This window comes from Sinocyclocheilus grahami, unplaced genomic scaffold, assembly GCF_001515645.1.
Source record: "Sinocyclocheilus grahami isolate Dianchi unplaced genomic scaffold, SAMN03320097.WGS_v1.1 scaffold1672.1, whole genome shotgun sequence".
NCBI lineage: Eukaryota > Metazoa > Chordata > Actinopteri > Cypriniformes > Cyprinidae > Sinocyclocheilus > Sinocyclocheilus grahami.
The window spans coordinates 160,626-169,099 of NW_015506851.1; the positions used below are offsets into that span (position 1 = coordinate 160,626).

The following is an 8,474-nucleotide window of genomic DNA, read 5'->3' on the forward strand; positions in this document are numbered from 1 at the left end:
CTGTTCCCCTGCACACCTCCAAACCATCCACTTTGACAAGGACTTGAAGCCTCGTGGAGAGAGAAAGCCATTTTCCAGTCAGTTTGTACCAACTGTATGGTTGGGTACGGAGTATCAGCATCACACTGTGAAAGAAAATGTTAAACATCTATCAGTACAACAGTGCAACATCTATCAGAACTATCTAGCAGAAGAATCAGTGCTGCACGAAAGTCAGAATAAAAATACATATATATAAAGTGAGAAAAAGAAGGCCGTTTTCCCGAAACGTGTAGATCTACTATTAACTAGTTTAGCCCAGTTCATTAAAGGCTTTTTATCTTACCACGTGAGTGCCTTGAAAGAATTCCGTCTACATAAATAAAGTACTATTCAATAATTTAATATTAAAAATGGCCTGTTTTCATATTCCATTAAGTGGTTTCCTTTACTCACTGATAGTCATATTTCAGCAATTTGCTAAAAAAACACATTTTTGATTAACTGGAAATATCAACAAATGTTGAATAAGATGCATGAAAGCCGTTCTGGAGAGGAATTGCAGATCAAATAGGATTCGATGTGTACCGGGGCATTTCTGCTTTTCATTAAGCGCCATCTAAAGTCAGGGAGTGAATCTGCACGTTCACTCGGCTCATCGCCTGCGGAAATCGCTTGGGTACGAACACTAAAGACGCGGCGATAAGTGCACGCGATAATCGTCCGGGTGTGTACGAGGCTTTAGGGCCCGTTCACATATCGCATCTTTAGACCGCTCAAGTTCGTTATTGTAAATGTAGAGCGACGTGCTCGTTTTTTCCAGGCGCGTCCGCACCGCAGCGAGATAAATACATCTCAACTTTTCAGAATCCCGCAAGCACACCCAGGTCACGTGACAAAAACCAACCAATCACCTTCACCCTTTCTGTAACAGCATTGAAAGCTCAGCCAAGATGGAGGAACAGCTGATCATAGCTGTCCAGGGATAGCCATTTTGAAATAAATTTAGTAGCAGAGCTACTGCAAACGATTTTCAGTGCTGGAAATCCATTGATCCTTTGCTGAAACCTCCACGTCTTCATGGAGGGCGCAGGTCATGGTTGCTTAGCGCAAGCTAGCGAGCACTTTAGAAGGAAGGAGAAAGCTGTCTGGACGCACTTTGCTGTACTGGATATGCAGGACATTCACATGACCCTCAACAGAGGATGCATCCGCACCAATGACAGCAATCGCCTATTGGAGCAAATCTAAAAGTCCATAATAATAATAATAAAGGTTAAACCTCAAAAACACATGATGTCATTCACCATTTCCTTACCTTACATTTTTATGATCACAAAGAGAGATATTCAATCTAAGGCTGCACAATGAATTCTTTTAAAAAATTGTCAAATCAACCAAATTTCAGAAACTTCCCTGGTTCAAATTTGTTAATATTTTTTATACATTTTAATATTTATTTTATTCGTCGTTCCAGGCCTACTTAACTGCATCATATATTATAAATATAAAAACTCCACGTTTTGAATGTCTAGCACATCATATAAACCGAGTTTCTTTTGTGTGTGCTGCTGGGCCACCCTGCTTTTTAAGATATCGGCATCAGGCATAAAAAAAATCAGCATCGGGCAATCACTAAACAGAGGACAAATATAATACACAATACTCAATGTTATACTTACATTTCTGTCGTCGAAGTTTGTTGATAGGATTCTGCTGGCACTGGTTCTAGTGTTATTGTTGCCACCTCCTTCATCTCGTACACATTTGTTAAACTTGGCCTGTTTTTTAAAGGAGCCTTGACATAAATGTGAGATCATGTTCTCCGTGAGACCACACTCTACCGTTTCCACCTCACTTTCTGAAAGAGAGAAAAAAGAATGATCAGTGTGAGCTCGAGGTTTTAACAATTATTTAAACAATAAAGTCAATGTATTTTTTAATGGGCATTAATCAGTATTAAAAAAAATGACTTCTATGTAGAAAAATACACAATAACTCTGTATGCATACACTCTCAGAAAAAGGTACAGAACTGTCACTGGTGCAATATTATTTCAATTAGCAGCTCAAAGACTAGAAACTTAGTTTTTACCAGTTTTGATAAATAATGGTAAACAAATTTAACCTGACTTGCTGTCCTGGGAAGCCGACGCACGCCTCGATGTCCGAGCTAAACCGCCTCAGTCGAGTTAGTTCGCTCGTGATGACTGACAGGACTAAATGATTAGGACACTCCTGGACTTATATTTAGAACGGTTTTTATTTTATTTTATATGTACCAAATAAAACTGATATAAATCAACACGGATGATATTCGTAGATTATATAATTTCAGACTGACTGGGAGAGGCGTTAAAATAAAACAAGAGAGGCGTTCGCTTGCGTCCGGAGTGAACACGGGTAACATTAACAGGAAGAAAATAATGGGAAACTGAATTTATAAATCTGTGGTTCCACATTGAGACCCAGCTTTAGTGAAAATAAAAGCCAATTCACACAAAACGCGATGGGTTTGAACGGTTTCTACGGCCGTCTCACCGCTGTTTTGTCTCGCGGTAGAGTACAAGTTATGCGAAAAGTAACATTTTAATTTCTGGCTAAATAATAAAAACAATTGTTATAATAACAATAAGCTTAAAATTGAATAACAATGCGTTGGTTTTGTCAGGTCAATCTCAACTTTGCGCGCATAAAACGCACCGCGCGGGCTATAATCCTATTGGACGACACAAATTTAAAGAAGGCTGGCTGCGAAAATGCGTACTTGAACTTTGAGGCAAAGTAAAAGTACCCCATATAATGTTAAATAAACATTAAATAGTTTCGTCTACATTGAGCTTTTGTTAAGAAAGATAAGTACATGTATTTGTTTAACTCTAAATGAATTACAATTAAAAATGCAGGCCTACTTTCATACATTTGCTTTATGTTTAAAAGTTATTATCTCGATGCTCTGAATAATCATTTAAATGGCATGTGTTTGTATACTGTTCAGTAAAGATGTGGGCTCTTAAATATATTCGGTTATGTTGTGCATCTCTTCCAAATAACCAACAACTCATGACAATTAATATCTTACTCTCTGTTTCATCTATTTTGGGTGGCTTTGGCTTACTCCGTTTGTCACACAAGTGATTGTACCTTTGTTTGGGGATTACATGGTCCAAACATGGACCCTCTGACTGCTGGAAACATATTTGTACCTTTTTTTACCCCTAAAGGGTACATATGAGTACCCTCAGGTGTAACTATGACCCATTAGGGTACAAATGGTGAAGTTGTACCCTTAAGTGTTCTCAAACGGACCCCAACTGTACCCTTTTTTCTGACAGCGTAGTTCCATATACGTAGTGAGGTTTCACAGAATAAAGCAGAGCAAATAAAGAGTAATGATATTAATAAACACAGTATTCTTCCACCAAACAATGTAGCTCCTCAGAAACAGTTGTGGTTGCTACAAAGTGGTTGCCGAGCGACACACAAACGTAAACAAAGGTGTGTGTTACTTTGTAGCGTCATTTACAACAGCTTCGAACGCGGCTCAGCCAATCAGAGCCAAGCACCAGAACTCTCCGCTTTATAATTATAGTTTAGTTTATAGTTGATGTGATAATGACCAGCTCACTGTACATTGTGACATTTATTACATGGCTGCTTAGCAAATAAATGCAGTGAAATTTTGATCTCAGCTGGAATCATTGAAGAAACCGCAGAACATAAACTGAAGGTTTCCTGGATGAACGTTGCCATGGACAGCTGTCGTTATTCAGAAATGTTGACTAATTAGAATAAAATGCACAACGAGTAGCCCTTGAAGGCTCAACTGATAGGAGCTTCACTTTTGCTAAACCAGCTCTCAAATCTTTCTCAGAGCAGTGTGAAGTAGTGGGACCTGCAGAGCCTGTATTTGCTGTCGCTGGTGAAGATGCGATTCTGCCCTGTTCAGTCAAACCCAGCATCAGTGTTGTGGACATGAGAGTGGAGTGGTTTAGACTCGACCTGAAAGACTCACAACCAGTGCATCTCTACGAGGATCACGACGACAGAAACACAGATCAGATTCAGTCCTACAGAGGAAGAACCAAACTGATTCATCAAGAACTGCAGAGAGGAGACGCATCGCTCAAACTCTCATCAGTCCGAGTCTCTGATGAAGGACTTTATAAGTGCTTTATTCAGTCCAGATCCTGGCATGACGACGCCACTGTGAATGTCAGAGTTGAAGGTGAGGAAACTATTGAAGACTGAATTACACCGCACACTAGGCATCATACATTTACTGACTGGGCATCATACACTAAACGACTGAGGATTAGGGTTGCAAAAAAGGTGGGGAATTTCCAGTAAATTTCGGAAACATTCCGGAAAATGTGGAAACTTTCCAGGATTTTTTGGGAATCTTCCAGGGATTTTTGGAAAGTTTCCACCCCTTTGCAACCCTACGGAGGATCGCAACAAACTCACGCGTGACAAATGAAAACATTCTAAATCTAAACATTCTAAATTAGCGTTCTAAAACCGGCTGAAAATATCAAGTCTGTTTGATCTCCTCCCACTGGATGGAATCAGAGTCTGAAGTCTGTGACATGATCTTCTCTAATCTCTAATCTGCAGACTGGCTCTGACTGTCAGCAACTAGCGTCAATTTGTTCGGACTGTAAATCGTGGCTTTTGTATTCCAGCTTTAACATGCTCTGACTAAGTTAAAAAAGCCAGAACAACAACAGAATGTTCTTCTTGTTGGTCTGTAGCTGTAGGGCGTCCTCCAGTGATCACTGTAGATGGGTTTGATCTTTCAGGGTTGGTATCCTGAACCTGATCTTGAGTGGCTAGACGGTGATGGAGTCAGCTTGATTCCAGAAACTAGAGAGACACAGAAACACGGACAGATTCAGTGTGAAACACAGCATCACTGTACATCGCAGAGACAGCCAGATTCACTGCAGAGTCAAAGTGAGACATCACATGCTGGAGGCACTCATTATCAGCTCAAGTAAGCTGACACTTTTGTTACTGTACCATTCGGAACTGAACATTATATATATTTTTAATCATCTCGTCAAAATACGCTTGATTTACACAATGTGCTTAATTACGGTTTTGTTTTACAGGTAATATGTTTAATTCTTGGAGGGCATCAGTCATCCTGATTGTACTTGTAGTTGTGCTCAGTGTGATTGCTGGAATACTGATAGCTGTGTTTGTCCATAAAAATGGAGGTAAAATGCTTGTTTTCTTATTATTTTATTTATGTAAATACAGCAGTGGCAATATACAGGCTAAACAAGAGCGGTGCGAGAATTGAGCCTTGTGGGACTCCGCATATCATGGACGTCCACTTAGACTAGCTGCATGAGGTTACAAAAATGCAGAACAGAACTTAAAAAAAAAAAAAAGGAAAAGAAAGAGAACACTCTGGTAAAAAAACACTGAACTGAACAACCAACTTAAAAATTAGAAGATAACGAACCAAAACCAAGGCTATAAATACACAAGGGCATAACATGGGACAGGTGTAACTAAATCAGTAACCAAGGCAACAAACATAATAATTAACATAGGCGAGAAAACTAGAACAAGCTCAGTGTGATTGCTGGAATGCTGATAGCTGTGTTTGTCCATAAAAATGGAGGTAAAATGCTTGTTTTCTTATTATTTTATTTATGTAAATACAGCAGTGGCAATATACAGGCTAAACAAGAGCGGTGCAAGAATTGAGCCTTGTGGGACTCCGCATGTCATGGACGTCCACTTAGACTAGATGTATGAGGTTACAAAAATGCAGAACAGAACTTTAAAAAAAAAAAAAAGGAAAAGAAAGAGAACACTCTGGTAAAAAAGCAATATACAGGCTAAACAAGAGCGGTGCGAGAATTGAGCCTTGTGGGACTCCGCATATCATGGACGTCCACTTAGACTAGCTGCATGAGGTTACAAAAATGCAGAACAGAACTTAAAAAAAAAAAAAAGGAAAAGAAAGAGAACACTCTGGTAAAAAAACACTGAACTGAACAACCAACTTAAAAATTAGAAGATAACGAACCAAAACCAAGGCTATAAATACACAAGGGCATAACATGGGACAGGTGTAACTAAATCAGTAACCAAGGCAACAAACATAATAATTAACATAGGCGAGAAAACTAGAACAAATGAAACATACACAAAACAAAACCTAACACTGACACTTACCAGGACCTTGTACCATGATGGTGGCTGAACAAACTCAGGGTTACAGAATTAGTTGCGAGTTGACAAAACCAAACCAGTCCAATCCAGCTTTGTTGGTACCATGACGCTGATCATCAACTTTCTCTGTCAACTCAGAGATGACTTTATGGAGCACGTGCACATGAAAGTGTGACATCAGAAGTGAACAGCCAATCACGTGCCTCTTCTCGCGAGAGAGTCAGTGTGATTTACTGCCAAAGATGGAAAAATACAAAGAATTTGAACACATTTAACCAGCAAGATGAAAAGAGCTGGCCGTGTAAGAGGATAACATCTTGCCATATCAGTGCAAGTGAAAGTTGATCATATTTATAGGTATACAGAGACTCGTAAATCTAAGCTCATGTGTAGTCACGTTTAAAGCTTTATCTATTGATTCTAAAGCTTATTTACATTTCATATTATCTGCATGTATTTATATTCATTTAAAATAAAAGCTTAATTATTAAACTAAAATGGCTCAAATGGATTAAGGGTATAATAATTATGTAAATGATATAAAATAATTACAATAAATAATCATTACTAAAAGCCAGACGATCTTTAAGAATGTTTTACTTTGTAGTGCCATTTCATTTGGAGCAAGAGAAACAGGAGGAGTGACTTTATTGTGTCACAGATGTGTCACTTTGCTCAAAGCTGATTGGTCAGATTTTGGTTTGTGATCTCTAAACCAAAACCTAAACCCAGAGTTGGCACAGACTGAACTGAAACTTACCTGGCTAGTCAGCTAAACCAGCTTTATGGTCAAGTTCATGACCCTATAAACACAACTGAATGATCGTGACTGGTTTGTCAGAGTAATAAAAATGATAGAATTCTAATCTTCTTTTCTCATCATTTTCTTTAGAGCGCGATCAACTTTTACGAGGTCTGGAGACTATTATTCCAAAAGGTACATTTGTTTTATATGGCTTAATTAAAATATAAATTCATTACTTTAAAATTATTTAGCATAACAATGAATGAATATGCTGTGCATTCATACATGTATTCAATTCATTGTATTTTATTACAAGATAAACTGTGTAAATCTTCTTGGATTTTGTTTGTCTTCAAGTGGTGGTTAAAAAATGACTTATTATTGATCTAAAGATGAATTCTGTTATGAACCCTTTATAACGTCACACTTTCTGTTCTCAGCTCTCACACATTTAAGAGCACACTCGGGTGAGTAAAAGGGCATAATTATTTATTTTAATTAATGGCATAATTATTTTAATATATACATTATTTATTTTACATACATAACTAAATAATAGCAAGAAAAGAAAGTCTATCAGCAGTAGATGTGAAAATTATGAACATTATTGTTTATAATACAGTGTATTGAATGTTACATTTATTTACCATTAATGGTGTATCTTTATTTTTGTTTACTCATGAAAAATATTATGGTTATTTCATTATAAACTCATCTTTAAAGCATGTTTTTCCATATTTCCAACAGTGAATGTGATTCTGGATGGCGATACGGCTCATCCACGTCTCATCGTGTCTGATGATGGGAAGCAAGTGAGAGAAGGAAGGACACGACGGGAAGCAGTGGATGGGAAAACAGACCGATTTAATGAATATCGTGGTGTTCTGGGGAAGGATGGATTCAGCTCCGGGTGTTTTTACTTTGAGGTGCAGGTGAGGGGTGAGACGAAGTGGTATTTAGGAGTGGCCAGAGAATCTGTGATCAGGAAGGGCTGGATCCGTCTGAGCTCTGTGAATGGATGCTGGACTGTGAGTCTGTATAATGGGAAGTATCGGGCTCGTGAGTCGTCATATGTGCTTCTTTCTCTGAGTGTGGATCCTCAGAGGGTCGGTGTGTTTGTGGATTATAACGAGGGTCTCGTCTCTTTCTATGACGTGGAGTCCATGTCTCATATCTACTCTTTCACTAATCAGTCTTTTAATGAGAAACTCTATCCATTTGTTTGTTTGGGGTATTATTGGAATAAAAACTCTACACCATTGATCATCTGTGATGATTACAAATGAGATCAGTGAATTAATTTACATGATCATGTGACACAAACAACAGGAAATACAATAAAATGCACAAAATATTATTTACTACCAGTCAGAATTTTGACAATATGATCTTATTTAAATTTATTTAAAGAACGTATTTAAAGCAGCGTTTTCAGAAGTCTCTGTTTTGCTCATGTTTACACTGAAACGCAACTCCGGAGTTTTCGAACTAAAACGGGGTCTGCAGCGTTTTCAGAAGTCTCTGTTTTGCTCCGTTTACACTGAAACGCAACTCCGGAG

General features: G+C 38.2%; 1 pseudogene; it reads left to right on the top strand.

The window, feature by feature from the left end:
* The window catches only part of LOC107571940 (butyrophilin subfamily 1 member A1-like), a 9,310-nt pseudogene extending 1,109 nt beyond the window's left edge, over window positions 1–8,201 (top strand).
* The last annotated feature ends 273 nt before the right edge of the window (window positions 8,202–8,474 follow it).